The sequence below is a fragment of the Armigeres subalbatus genome, chromosome 1, assembly GCF_024139115.2.
Source record: "Armigeres subalbatus isolate Guangzhou_Male chromosome 1, GZ_Asu_2, whole genome shotgun sequence".
NCBI lineage: Eukaryota > Metazoa > Arthropoda > Insecta > Diptera > Culicidae > Armigeres > Armigeres subalbatus.
The window spans coordinates 244,830,633-244,844,563 of NC_085139.1; the positions used below are offsets into that span (position 1 = coordinate 244,830,633).

Below are 13,931 nucleotides of genomic sequence, written 5' to 3' on the forward strand. Positions count from 1 at the left end.
AATTCCAGTTGATCACTATTGAATTTGGTAACAGTCAGCTGTTACGTATAAAAGTTATGAAGAAAATGGTGTATCGAACCATATAAGGTTGGTGTCTTGGCTAAGTGCGAGAAAGGCAGTAACAATACTCGATGATTTAAGTTGGGTTTTTTGTATAAACTCATCAAGTCTTGCTAGGGGATCGTACACTAATAACGTAAGCACTTATGGGAAGAAGGGGGGGTCTGTCATTTTATTACGCTCCATATAAATAAAAAATGATTTGCATGGGAAAATCTTACATGGGGGGAGTGGGGGTTGAAAAACCCAGAAAAATTGCTTACGTAATTAGTGTATGGCCCCTAGAGCATATTACTTTATATCGTACTATGAGACAAGCCAGCCTCGGGCTGAATGTCTCGGTAATAAAGAATAATGAGTATTCATCTGCATCTACATAAATTTCCTGTGCATTTCGAGTTGATATTTTTATGTGGAACATACCAACAGCCAAAACAATCGCAACTGTCTCGTTTCAAACTTTGTCACGTTGCCATTGATACTGCAGAGCAAAGTCGATAAAAGGTAAGGTATTCAATAAAACTTGGGTACCGAGGGACCAAATGCAGTACCAGAAGTGGTCCCTCAAAAAAGCCCGACAGTGACGTCTTAATTAGTCTTTGGTGCAACCCCTTAGCTCAGTAAGGCCGATCAAAAAGGAGCTAGTGCCAAGCCAGTACCACCAAAGAGGAAGGATACGGCCAAACATCGGAGGAAGGAAAACGGCTGACCCTAAGGAGGCAAGTGTCCCCATCCAAAAACAGTGCTGAATTTCGCATGGATGAAGAATTTTCATGGAGGGAGGTCGTGAACTCCAAAAAAGCGAAACGAGCTGAAAAAAAAGCCACACAGAAAAGGGCGGAGAGAGGAAGAAAGGAGCGGTTGCCAAGAATGGTAACGTCCTTGAGCGAAAAGGCGCACCTTCCAATGGCCGTAGTCGAAGGGACAAAGGCGAGGCAAGTTATTGTCAAAGCCGAGGGCAAAAGCTACGCCTACTCGCTGGCATGGGTGAGGATGCCAAATGCATCCGCAGAAAGCAGAAGAGTGAGATGATACTCGTCCTGAAGCGGGATGCTGCACAGAAGAGTGCTGCTTGTAAAAAGTTGACAGAAGAGATTCTATAGGTAAGGCTATGCCGGAGGTGTGGAGCTGAAGGACACAAGGCTCACACATGTCAGGTTGCACCGAGGTGAAGGGTTCATGAGGGGTATACTTCGAGCGACATAACTGGAAAGTTGTTGAATAGGGTGATCCTGAATAGATTGTCGGATTATGACGAATGTGCCATCCGGTTATCAAGCAACCAGTATGGGTTCCGTGAAGGTCGTTCTACCGTTGAAGCACTTCGATCGGTTACGGATATGGCTAGGCTTGCGCGTGGTTTCAATAGAAGGGATATTAAGTGTACTGTGCATTGATTACATTAGATGTTATATTATATTAGATGTTATGCTTGAGGTTACTGACTCTCGATGAAGTTGATCGTAAAGCTTCATATGCGATTATCAGAGTCGAGGAATAGCTCAACTCAAGCAGTTTGGCGTTAGCACACCACAAAACGGAAGTCGTAGTGGTTCATACCGCTATTGCAGGAAGCCAAGATAAAGGTAGAGTCCTGCGCAGTTAAGTCCATGAGAGCATGAAAGCATCTGGGGATGACGATCGACCATTTGGTCAATTTTACGAGCCACGACGATTATGCATGTCAAAGGACATCTCTAACGATAAAATCATTATCACGAATGATGTCCAACGGATCGGCGGTGCACAAGTCAACGAAACATGGCTGCTGAAAAACCGAGCCAAAGTGATTTTTCACGCAAGTTTATTGCGTTTAATAGTGGAAAAAGTGCATGAATCTAGTGTAATGAAGCTGAAATGTGTTTGATACGCAGCAGTAAATATCTCCCTGCAGCGGTGAATATCTCGATGTATTATCGATTACCTGCAGCAGTAAATATCTCGATGTATTATCGTTGAAATATTGTTTAATTTGCGTGATGAGCCAACGTTACGTCCTAGGCCAACATTAGCTCCCGTTACCTTGCCTCCAGAAAAAAAAGTTGTGCAATTTGGCCACCACGTGGTGGATTCTGGCGGTGATAGCACGTGCTATTTGTACTGCGGATAAATTGCCCCGACCAGTTAGTCATAACAAAACTGTATCACAATTTTATCAATATGTGTTACAAATAACAATAGCTACAATAATTTTGTTTTGTAAATTCTCTATCCCGGGTGAAGAAATAAAAATTTCATAATCGTCATAGCATGATTATAACATAATAAGATTTCAATTAATTGCATATTATTCGGCAACTCGGCCGTACAAAAACCATTTTTTGTTAAATATCTTGGCTGTGCATATGCACAGCACATGTTTCGAAATGGACAAATTGATATGAAATTTGCGAAAAAGAATCCACGTGTCTTGAAGGGACTCGAAACCTCAACCTCCTACTCTCTAGATAGGCGTGATAACCCCTACACAACAAGACCACTTAAAGGTCACGTTTGTGAAAAGCCATCAGAATCCGAGTACCAACCTCCACCGCGGTTACCTCTCTTTTTTTGCAAATTGAATATCTTTCGGATGCTTGATTTGTTCAATCTCCACATGTGCTTTACTGTTGTATATCCACAGTCAAGCGAGTGCACATAATAAGATTTATTTAAAAAGAATAGTAATATTTGTAACAGAACCAGTAATAACTTTGTTTTCTTCAATAACATAATTCGTAATCATTTTATTGTCATGTAACACATCGAGTTATATTTTTGTTCAAATAAAAACATATTTAGTAACGTATTTGTTTAAACTAGAAGATATTTTATCACAAGTTTTGTTATTTGAACGACTAATGGTATTTGTTTCCAACAACCTCTGTTATAAAAAAACCTTTTTTACTGGCTAAGACAGATTGGGTGCAAAATTTCATTTTATAATCAACATGTTCAATAAAAAAAACAAATGGAACTTAAGCGTCAATCTTTTTCTATACCAATATACCACTATAATTACTTTTGTGTAGCTGTCTAAATGATTTAGATAGTTTCGAATAGGTATACAGAAAATTGTCTACTTACCACTAACACGTCCCCGATCGCTTGACCCATCAATGGCGGCGAAGGACTCATGAACGCCGTCGTCAGTGCGTACGCCGCAAACACGACCGACGCCAACGATATCGACGTAATTGCCCGTATTGATGTGTGAGGCAGAAATACTGCCAGGAAGCACGCCACCGGATTGGCCATCGTGCTCAATGTGACCGTCAGATGGTACGCCACATTTCCGTACGGTAGACACGAGTACGATTGTATACTAGGAAAGATTCCGTTCCCGAACATGCACAAGATGCCCAGCAGAACCATGAGATAGGTATAGTTACGATTTGAGAGGATTTTGCTCTTCTCGAGCTTTGTTTGTTCGGTCGTCGAAACCGAATCTGCTGACGATTGACCGGTTTCGTATGTGTAATCGTTGCCGTGATTGATCACCACAGCTGCGTACTCCTTTCGGCAACGCGGATGACTATCGAGTATCGTGAAAGCAACCGTACTGATGATCAGCACCACAAACACAAAGATGAAGTACTCCATCGATCCAAACCGTGGAGGCGGCGTGTAGCTAATAAACGAGGGCGCATCTTCATCCGTTGAATTATTCGGTATGCACTCAGCGTTACCTCCAACGCCCTGGATCAGTGCAACAATACTCGGTAGAAACCCACTGAGCCCCTCCCCAATCAGATAGGTGATTAAATAGATTGTCCGGAATCGTCCCATGTAAGGCATGAACAGCACCGAACTTGTGCAACCGACCAGTGCCAGTGCAAAAACACACACAAATATCGCCACAGATCGATCGGCACCGAACACGTACGCCGTCACTTCGTACAGGAATGCCATACAAATGGCACCCACCGTACCGACCACCAACACCGCGTAGATCATGTACGAATCGCTTGAAAGCCGGACCTTCTGCAGCCCGGTGTAGATGAGCGGGCCCACATTTCAAGCTGGGTGATGACCACCATATACGACGGCAGATTCCATCCTTCCGGAGCGTTAGCCACCAGCAGCGGAAGCTGCACGTAGCTCGAGTTCACTCCGATCCACGCTCCGACACCGAAGAGTATCGCCAGCAAGTCCACCAGCAGACTGCGGCCCTGGAGCGTTTCCCGCACGCCCGTTAGTTTACTCTTCATTGTCTGCGGTTTGCGCAGCAGGCAGCAACTTTCAGTCAGCACGGACGACGACGGACTGCAACGAAACGGGAATGGGATAGAGTTATTGCGGTCGTTAGCAAAATTGAACAAGGGTAGAACGATAAAGACCTTGTGATATGGTCTATACAGGTTAATAATGAAGCGATTAGATAACGACCGATACCTGCACCGGCAGAGTCTGGATTCAATAATAGGATTGCGTCTAAGTGATTTTAGGCAATGGTTGACAATGGTACCGTTGCCGCGCCGGTTACAGAGAAAATTTAATTACCAAGATGACAATATTTTATTGTTTTATTTCTATTTATGAAGTTTCGACGTCAAGACCACCCCGCTAGATACCAGCATATCTGCATTTATGAAATATTAACAAAGGTTTTTTTATAGGTACGAACTATTGACGTAAATTAGAAATCATGCAAACTACCATGGCAACACACTACGTAATGTAATGCCACTTTAGATTAAGGTTTCGTCATTAAAGTTGTTCAATAAAATGACTCAAACCATTGCGCATCTGTAATAAAGCTCCGGCGTCTTAAACCTAAAGTTTGGAACTTGAGATTTGCTTTTTAAGAGAAAAGAATACTCTCTTAACTACACGTTTATGTATTAACAGAAATAGTTAGAACTAAACTACAGTGTACTAGATCTTGCCTTGTAACATACTTATAGGATTTTATAATCTAAGGATATTTGCCCAAGTTCCCCATATAATTTGCCGAAGTCCGAATCCACATACCTACCGCTTATTAAGTCTAGACAGGTCTAGACTAATACGCGCCGCAATCAAATCGGAAAATCCGCAGTCGAATTTTATTTGCTATCGTCAGTAATATTCAATGCACTCCATATAATGCAGCTCGTTGGGCATTGTTAAAGTCGAGAAATAGTCATGATAACCTCGCTAATTACACCCATTTAAATCGTTTACTCTGGTAGCAGATAAGATTAGCAACAATGTTGGGAATGAATGCTGTCCAGGAGCGTAATTTCAAGCCCTAATGAGTTTCGGTGTACTTATCATGAAACAGTTCAAAGGTGATGATAAGTTCGGACCGAACATTGATCGTGATTTTTTTTTTTCAAGAGTTTAAATTAAACTTTGATGATACAGTGTCCAGCCAAAATATCAAACATTTATTTGTAATTCGAATGAACATCACAAGCAATGTAAGAAAATTCTAATGGAATCCTACTTGTTAGTAATGACGTATTTCCGCTGATTTTTTCATATGGTCTATTTATATTCAGTTTCTTTCAATAAATCATAATACGACCAATGTTGAATCAAAGCGCAAATCTCAGATCGACAGTAGTGTGACCTCCTGATCTTGCGATTGCAAAATGATCGCTACTTTACTATTACATATTACCGTTGAGGAAACTTCGCTATTTAATTCAGAAGCGGCTTCATGTTACTTTGTTGTGATTTTCCGTAAACAATTTGTAAAACTATTTCAATATTATTTCCGATAAGGAGGTTTTACAATCGAATGTAAACCACTGAGATCAGACGTTTATCTGTTTTCAAATCTCTGGTTTACAATGAATTACATCCCCGCAACAACCACGTCGTAGCGCTTCAGTAAATCTTCTGAACAGGACAGGAAGTGTAAAAAAGCGGGCATCAAGCTGCTATTTTCTTCCAAAGTTGTGGCACTACCAACGAGCTAGGAACCGGCTTCAAAGTGCTGGGCAAGATGCGCCATCACGTGAATGGATGGCAGCCAACTACATTAATATAACAGCCCGTAACTTTGCTGACCGGACTTGTCATCACTGCGTCGAAGAAGAAGTACATGATAGGAAGAGGCTCAAGAGAGGACAACATTAGCCATCCACCACGAGTTTGAATCGGTGATGACGAAATCGAGGTGGTTGGCGAATTCGTGTATGTACTTGGGCTCCCTGGTGACCTCCGATGGGGCTACCCTAAATGGCATAATGCCATTTGGCATAACGATTTGAATACCCCAGGAGTCATTTGGCAAAAGGACTATTTGGCATAACAACCGTTTGGCATAAAAACAAGAAATCTCACAATGATTTTAGGGCCATTTGGCATAACGACCATTTGGCATAATAATTATAAGAGCTTATTGAAGCTCCAGGCAAATGCGTACTTTACATGCCTCTTGTATTATTGTTGATGATGATCGTAAACTCGGTTGTGTTTAGAGCGAAACCGAATGTAATGAGCCTGCGTGTTTTAATGAGGAATTCACCCTTTCGTAAATTCGCGATTTTTTTTTTTTTGAGGAATGATGAACATGAAGACCGTGCATTTCGTAGTTGCTACTCCATGATTTACGTCAGATGCAATAAAAATGCATCTAAATGTGCAGCGCAATGCAGCTGTCATTGAGTTTGACATCAGTTTGAAGTTTAGCGGTCCGATAACTACAAAACTGTTGCAACTATCGAATTGCAGTTAAATGACTTGCAGTTATCGAACGTCTACTGTACTGAAATTTCATGGTTGGTTTAAAAATGAAGCGTAGTCTACGAAATAGTAATTTTTACCACGTATTTTTTTTCTGTGTATCCATACCTTTAACGGTCGAAAAAACTGTTTCAAACACGCTTAACTTTTTTGTGTGCGCATTATGCCAAATGTACTGTGTTTGACACATTTTTTCATGGGAGCCTTACCTTACCTTATGGATCCTGTACACCTCCGGTGGTGTAAAGGGCCGACTTGAAAGATCTCCATCCTGAGCGATGCCCGGCTATCGCTTTAACCTGTTGCCAGGTTAGATTTCGGTCGACTTCTTTTATTTCTTTATTGAGGCTTCGCCGCCATGAGCCTCTGGGTCTGCCTCTGCTGCGATGTCCCGCTGGGTTCCAGTCTAATGCTTGCTTACAGATTTCGTTTCCGCCCCTACGTAGAGTGTGGCCGACCCAGCCCCACTTCCGATCCCGAATTTCTGTTGTTATCGGCCTCTGGTGACAACGACGATGGAGCTCGTTGTTTGAGATCCAGTTGTGAGGCCACCAGGCCCGAATTATATACGGCAGGCATCTGTTAATGAACACCTGCAGCCGTTGAGTGTTCTCCACTGATACACACCATGTTTCGCTAGCGTATAACAGCACAGATTTCACGTTAGAGTTGAAAATTCGTATTTTGGTGCGTTCACTTATCTGCCTATTTTCCAGATATTTCTTAAACTCGCAAAGGCAGCCCTTGCTTTCTTGATCCGTGCGCCTATGTCGATCTTGGTACCGCCGTCTGACGCCATTTGGCTACCAAGATATTGGAAGCTTCAACATTCTCCACTGGTTGCCCGGCTACTGTGAAACTGGAAGGAGTCACCGTGTTTACATCCAACGATTTGGTTTTGTTGACGTTGATGACTAAACCTGCCGAGGAGGAGCGATCGGCAAGGTCGTTGAGCTTACTCTGCATATCAGAGCGCCGTTGCGCGAGTAGTGCAACGTCATCCGCCAATTCGAAGTCGTTTAGGTGCTCCATGGTTATAGGCTGCCATAACAGCCCGCGGTTTGGTTCACGGTCAATCGCTTCTACCAGAATCTCATCGATTACGATGAGGAACAGTAACAGTGATAGAATACATCCTTGCCTCACACCAGCTACGACCCGGATAGGGTCGGACAGGACCCCATTGTGCAGCACTCTACACGAAAAGGCCTCGTACTGTGCTTCGATGAGGCCGATGATTTTCTCAGGAACCCCCTTGCGTCTCAGGGCGCCCCACATATTCTCGTGATTGAGACGGTCGAAAGCTTTTTCGTAGTCAATGAATACCAAGTAAAGGGACTCTTGGAATTCGTTGACCTGCTCCAGAATGATGCGGAGCGTGACAATATGGTCCACACAGCATCTTCCTGCACGGAATCCAGCCTGCTGCCGCCGGAGAGTCGCATCGATCTTCTCCTGAATCCGGGCTAGGATAATTTTGCATAGAACTTTGAGAACGGTACACAGCAACATAATGCCTCGCCAGTTATCGCATACAGTCAGGTCACCCTTTTTGGGCACCTTCACTAAGATACCTTGCATCCAGTCGACCGGGAAAGTTGCGGTGTCCCAGATATTACGAAATAAACGATGCAGAAGTTGAGCGGATGTCATGGGGTCAGCTTTGAGCATCTCGGCTGATATGCGGTCGACCCCTGGGGCTTTATTCGATTTCATGATTTGTATGGCTGTTTGAATCTCTAGCAGTGATGGAGCTTCGGTATTGACACGTGTTATACGTCGGATCCTAGGCAGATCATGCCGAGGTGGTGATGGCCTGGTTGGCACTTGAAAAAGTTGTTCGAAGTGCTCGAACCAGCGTTTCAGCTGGTCAGTTGGGTCGGTCAATAACTGATCATTCGCGTCTTTCACAGGCATCATTGCATTCATCTTCGCCCCGCTTAAGCGTCGTGAGATATCGTAGAGGAGGCGAATGTCACCGGTTGCGGCGGCTCTCTCTCCTTCGTCGGCCAGAGAGTCTGCCCACGCTCGCTTGTCCCGTCGACATGAGCGTTTTACTTCCTTCTCAAGAGCCGTGTATCGTTGACGGGCTAAGACTTTGGCTCCTCTGGTTTTCGATCGCTCTATCGCGGCTTTGGCTTCTCTTCGCTCCTCTATCTTCCTCCAGGTCTCATAGGTGATCCATTGTTTTCTCTGGGTGCGTAGTTCGCCCAGATTGTTCTCGCTGGTGGCGATAAAGGCATTCTTGATTGCGGTCCATTGGTCTTCCACGCTGCCACCTTCCGGAATATCTGCAGCACGCGTCTCCAGCTCTTCAACGAAGGACCGTTTCACCGTGGCATCTTCCAGTCGGCGTGTGTTGAATCGTCGTCCAACTCTTTCCTCCTGCCGACGAATCCGCGCAATGCGCAGGCGGCACTACTTTTATTCCGTACATCAAGAAGGCTCCGTTTCCATTTTCGGCTGATGCAGATGTGGTCGATTTGATTTTCTGTAAAGCCGTCACGGGAGACCCACGTGACCTTGTGAACCGGTCGATGAGGGAAGAGCGATCCCCCGATCACCATGTCGTTATTACCACAAAATTCTGCGAACAGCTCTCCGTTTTCGCTCATTTCTCCGAGACCATGGCATCCCATAATGCGCTCATGGTTCGAGTTGTCGGATCCGATCTTCGCATTGAAGTCGCCCAAACAGATCTTGATATCACCCTTCGGAATTCTATCTACGACGGCATTGAGTTGACTGTAGAAGTTCTCTTTGTCTTGCAGATCGGCAGCATCGGTTGGCGCATAACATTGGATTATAGTAAGGTTTCGGACCCGTGTTCTAAATCTGGCAACGATTATATTTTCACTTATAGGTTCCCACTTCATAAGCGCAGAGTGTGCCTGAGCGCTTAGTAGGAAGCGAACTCCGCGATGCCGGGGAGCGTGTTCACCTCGTAAACCAGAGTATAGCAGAACTTGTCCCGACGGCGTTCTGTGTTCTCCAAAGTTTGGCCAACGGACTTCACTCAGTCCCAGGATCTCAAGCTTCATGCGGCGTGCCTCATTGGCAAGTTGTGCCAATTTACCCTGCTGGGCTAGGGTTAAAACGTTCCATGTTCTTATTCGTGTCCGTTGTTTCGCGCTAAGAGTCGTCGCCGTAAAATCAGTCCGTATTCTTTCATTATCGGATTCTCGAACAAATTGATGTTTCGGGAACAGTAGGTTGTTGGCCCAAGGTTCCCTATCCACCGGGATGGGGCTGCCATCTTAGGTATAGCTTCCGGGGAATAGCATTTCATACTCAGCCGCTGGATGCCAGAACAGACGCTGTTGGAGCCGCACCTAATTGGTGGACAGACGCTCGATCAGTCGGGTCAAATTTGTTTAAAGTCCCACCCAACACCGGGACTAGGCTAGTGCGCTTTGAGCGGCACACGGTTGCTTTGATAGGGCCTGCTTGGGGACACATGCAGCTTTTTATAGAAGTTCAACAGAGCCCACTGTCGAACCCCACCACATCCTAGGCAGACCCCACAGTACGCACCCTCTCACTCTAGCTGATGTCAGAAGGACAACAGTGCCCAGGCTGCACTACCAGCTAAGTACGCAACCCTTAGCTGGCGGTCAATTGTCATCGGAAGACCCGTGGAAGCGTGAGTATTGGAACTTGTGAGGACCAGAGCTATGTTAGGCGCCCCTTCCCGGATGTCAACTCACCATTTCGCAGCCCATGGAGCAGCAGGGACTATTTCCAAGGGCTTTACGACCCCTCCCCACGGCCTCTGTGAGATAGGTAGCCTGCCTAGGATGTGGTGGGGCTTGGCAGTGGGCTCTGTTAAACCTCTACAAAAAGCTGCATGTGTCCGCAAGCAGGCCCTATCAAAGCGACCGTGTGCCGCTCAAAGCGCACATGAGCCCAGGGACTGCCAATTGGCAAATCAGGATCAATGCTAGCGAGATTCTGATTATGGCATCCTGGCCGCGTCTTGTCTTGGATAGCATAGCATAGCATATGTGATTGTACAAATCGTGGGTGGCTATACAATGCTCAATTCAAGCTCCATCTGGAATAAGGGCGAATGTCGCAAGAGAAGACTCTCCCCGTCGATCCCCCCTCCCTTAAACAAAAGTGACAAGCAACAGATATCTCTGTGGTTTATCACTTCAGAACGAAAGAAAACAATGCGAACTTGCATTCTGAGATGATAAACTGCAAAGAAACTCCCTGCCTGTCACTTTCATTCAAATGAGGGGAAGTCGACGAAGAGAACCCTCTCCCGCGACACCCGCCCCCTTACCAGACAGAGCTTGAATTGAGCAATCTACTGTATATTGTCGCAAATTGGTACTTGGGATTAGTACCTTTTCCTATACAGTAGCAGTTGTATACCTGGCCACGTCCTTACAATCACGGAAGGAAGGGAGGAATGTTAGTTCAACATCTACTAGTGAAGATGCAGGGAACCCATACTACCTTCATAGATGTCTCGGGAAGGAAAATTTGTGTTAGTGGGAAAGGTGAATAATAAGGAGCTCTATTCGACAATATAGAGCGTTTGTCAATAACAATATATGCTGTAAAAGTAATAAAATATATTCATCAATTTACTTACGAACCGTCCTAAGGGAAAAACAAAACAAAACACAAAATTTCGGCAAATCGCGCGATCGTTCTGCCGTCCGAAACAAGAGCCAACACGCACTGAACTAATTAACTTTATTACCGTGTTAACGGACCTTGTCTTGGATATCGTAATATTGTGAAAGCGAGGGCTGGCAGTCTGACATTCTACTCTCTTAGTAGAGCCGGGTGACACTGACTCGAAACGGCGAGTGGGATAATGGCTAGGTTGTCTTCCGTCCCCCAAAATCGTGGCAGGCCTAGTAGCATCATGCCACCAAGCTTTACCTGCTGGATGGGATTATGCCCTTTCCTAACTTGCGCTGATCTGGCTATGAACATGTAAGTGTCAACCCTTACATGGCAAAGATAACCATGGGATCATTAAAGGCGACCACTCCAGTAGGATTTGACGGCAGCCACAAGGGGAACCCAATTACAATGAGTGAAGCTAAAAATAATCCTTTTGGCGATGCGTTAGGCATGGAGGTGGTAAACCCTTTTGCCAAGGGGGGTTTGGTGAGGTCTCCTCCGATGGAGACGGAGAGCGGAGTGACGGAGGCTGCAACTAGCAGGGGAGACAGCAGTGATGGGGTACAGCGCTGTTAGCACGCTCGGCGGGCCACTACCCGGGATGCGGATGATCGCCGAGCAACTCGGTGATATCATCGAGTTCGCGAGCGCAAGGCAGAACATAAGTAAGGAACTGAAACAAATCCTTCGGATGCTTCGCCAGGATGTTCGAGTCGCAAGACGAGAACAGGATACGTTTATCGGGCGGATGGGGGAGGAGAGAAGGCCGACAAAGGTGCCCAAACCGATGCCTTTACCGGTTGCGGAAGCCAAAAAAGTAATGGGGCGAGGAAGTTAAAGATCTGCTGGTCTGCATGCCCAGTGATCAAATTACAGCCGACTTCAGTGGACAGATGCTATCGGTGCTTATAGTTGGGGCACAAGTCCTACAACTGTAAGGGTCCAGACCGTAGCAACCTGTGTCGTCGTTGTGGTGAGGAAGGGCACAAGGCGCAGGAATGCGATAAGGCACCAAAGTGCCTCATCTGCGTAAGCAAAAAGTAAGCCTAGAACCACGTTATGGGTGGATATCCGTGTACCATCGGAGAGACAAGCAAGAAGAAGCCGTGCAAGTAACACAGCTAAATCTTAATCACTGTTTAATTGCCCAGCAGCTGCAGTGGCAGCTGGTCTCGGAGTCATGAACCGATGTCGCCCTCCTGTCCGACCCGTAAAACGTCCCTGTCGATGCCCCACCAAGGTGGCCATTAGAACAGTTCAACCAGAGCCGGTCGTCATAGCAGGAGATTTCAAAACTTGGGCAGTGCAGTGGGACAGCCGCTGCATCAATCGAAGGGGTCAAGCGTTACTAGAAGCGGTAGCGAAGCTCGGCGCAGTGCTAGTCAATGATGGTTCGCTAGCACGTTCAGAAGAAACGGGGTGGAGTCATGGATTGGCGTTCCGTTTGTCATCCTGGAGGGTGACAATCACTTCGACAGCGAAGTTTTCACCGCGGCCCTGGGACTGGAAGCCAACACTGAAGGTCTAAGTTGGAATGCGTTGGTAGCTGTCCTATCACGCGCGTGCGACGCCACCATGCCGAGGAAAACCCTGCCGAGAAATGACAGACGCCCGGTATACTGGTGGAGTCCCGCGATTGCGACGCTTCGATCAACCTGCCTCAAGGCTAGACGAAGGATGCAACGTGCCCGCACCGAGGATGAAAAAGCGGACCGCCGTGAAGTGTTTCGAGCTGCGAAACTGGCCTTTAACAAGGCCATCAAGAGTAGTAAGCAGGGTTTGCAGAAATCGCTCTTAATGTATTATTGGCAGTGGCTGATTTTCTATTCGCCGCTGTCACATCCAGGCGCTATAGTATATGCGCAAAATAGCTAGCATGAGCTAACCACCAGAAATTTGTACAGTGAAAGACATCTAACGCGGGTTTTCTCAAAATTAGAAACTTTTCATGAAAAACTATTTGGTACCAGTTATGTAGGAAGGTGTCCAAATATTTTTTCTTTGAAGGTGCTTAATTTTGAGAAATCGAAACTAAGATGCCTTTCGCCATACTGATTTTAAAAAGTTAACTCCTAGTGTGCCGCTGTAAGCACGCTCAAACGAACAACGATAAAAGAAAGGCAAAAATTGTTCCGAATCATAACAAGCCATGATAACAAATTTATCAAACTTGTATACAAGTGCGAAAAAACAGGATCGGATAGGCAGCTCCCACAGAGAAGTGATGGTTCTCGCATTGTTCTCATTAATTTTGTGTTGAGAACCACATATCTGTGTAGAACTAGTAAAAATGCATCATCAGAACCAGTGATACCCGCGTTTGGAGCTTTTTAAAAGAAATTTATCATGAGGTATAGCCTCCCGAATCAGTTCTTTATCATGACAGCTTGCGAGAAAGATCTCTTGCGGTATGCTACATATCGTATATGTATACTAGACTAGCCCAGGAAACAAAAAGTTGTCTAATTCCATGGGGCACCCCCCAGGATTGTGTCTTTGGGTGAGAAAATCAATCTCTGAAAATTTCAGCTCAATCACTTGTTGCATAAGCTGGCGCATTTGATATGAAG

The 13,931-nt window shown here is 45.5% G+C and overlaps 1 pseudogene; it reads right to left on the reverse strand.

The window, feature by feature from the left end:
- LOC134206272 (solute carrier family 52, riboflavin transporter, member 3-B-like) overlaps positions 1 to 13,931 on the reverse strand; it is a 38,317-nt pseudogene that overhangs the window by 6,012 nt on the left and 18,374 nt on the right.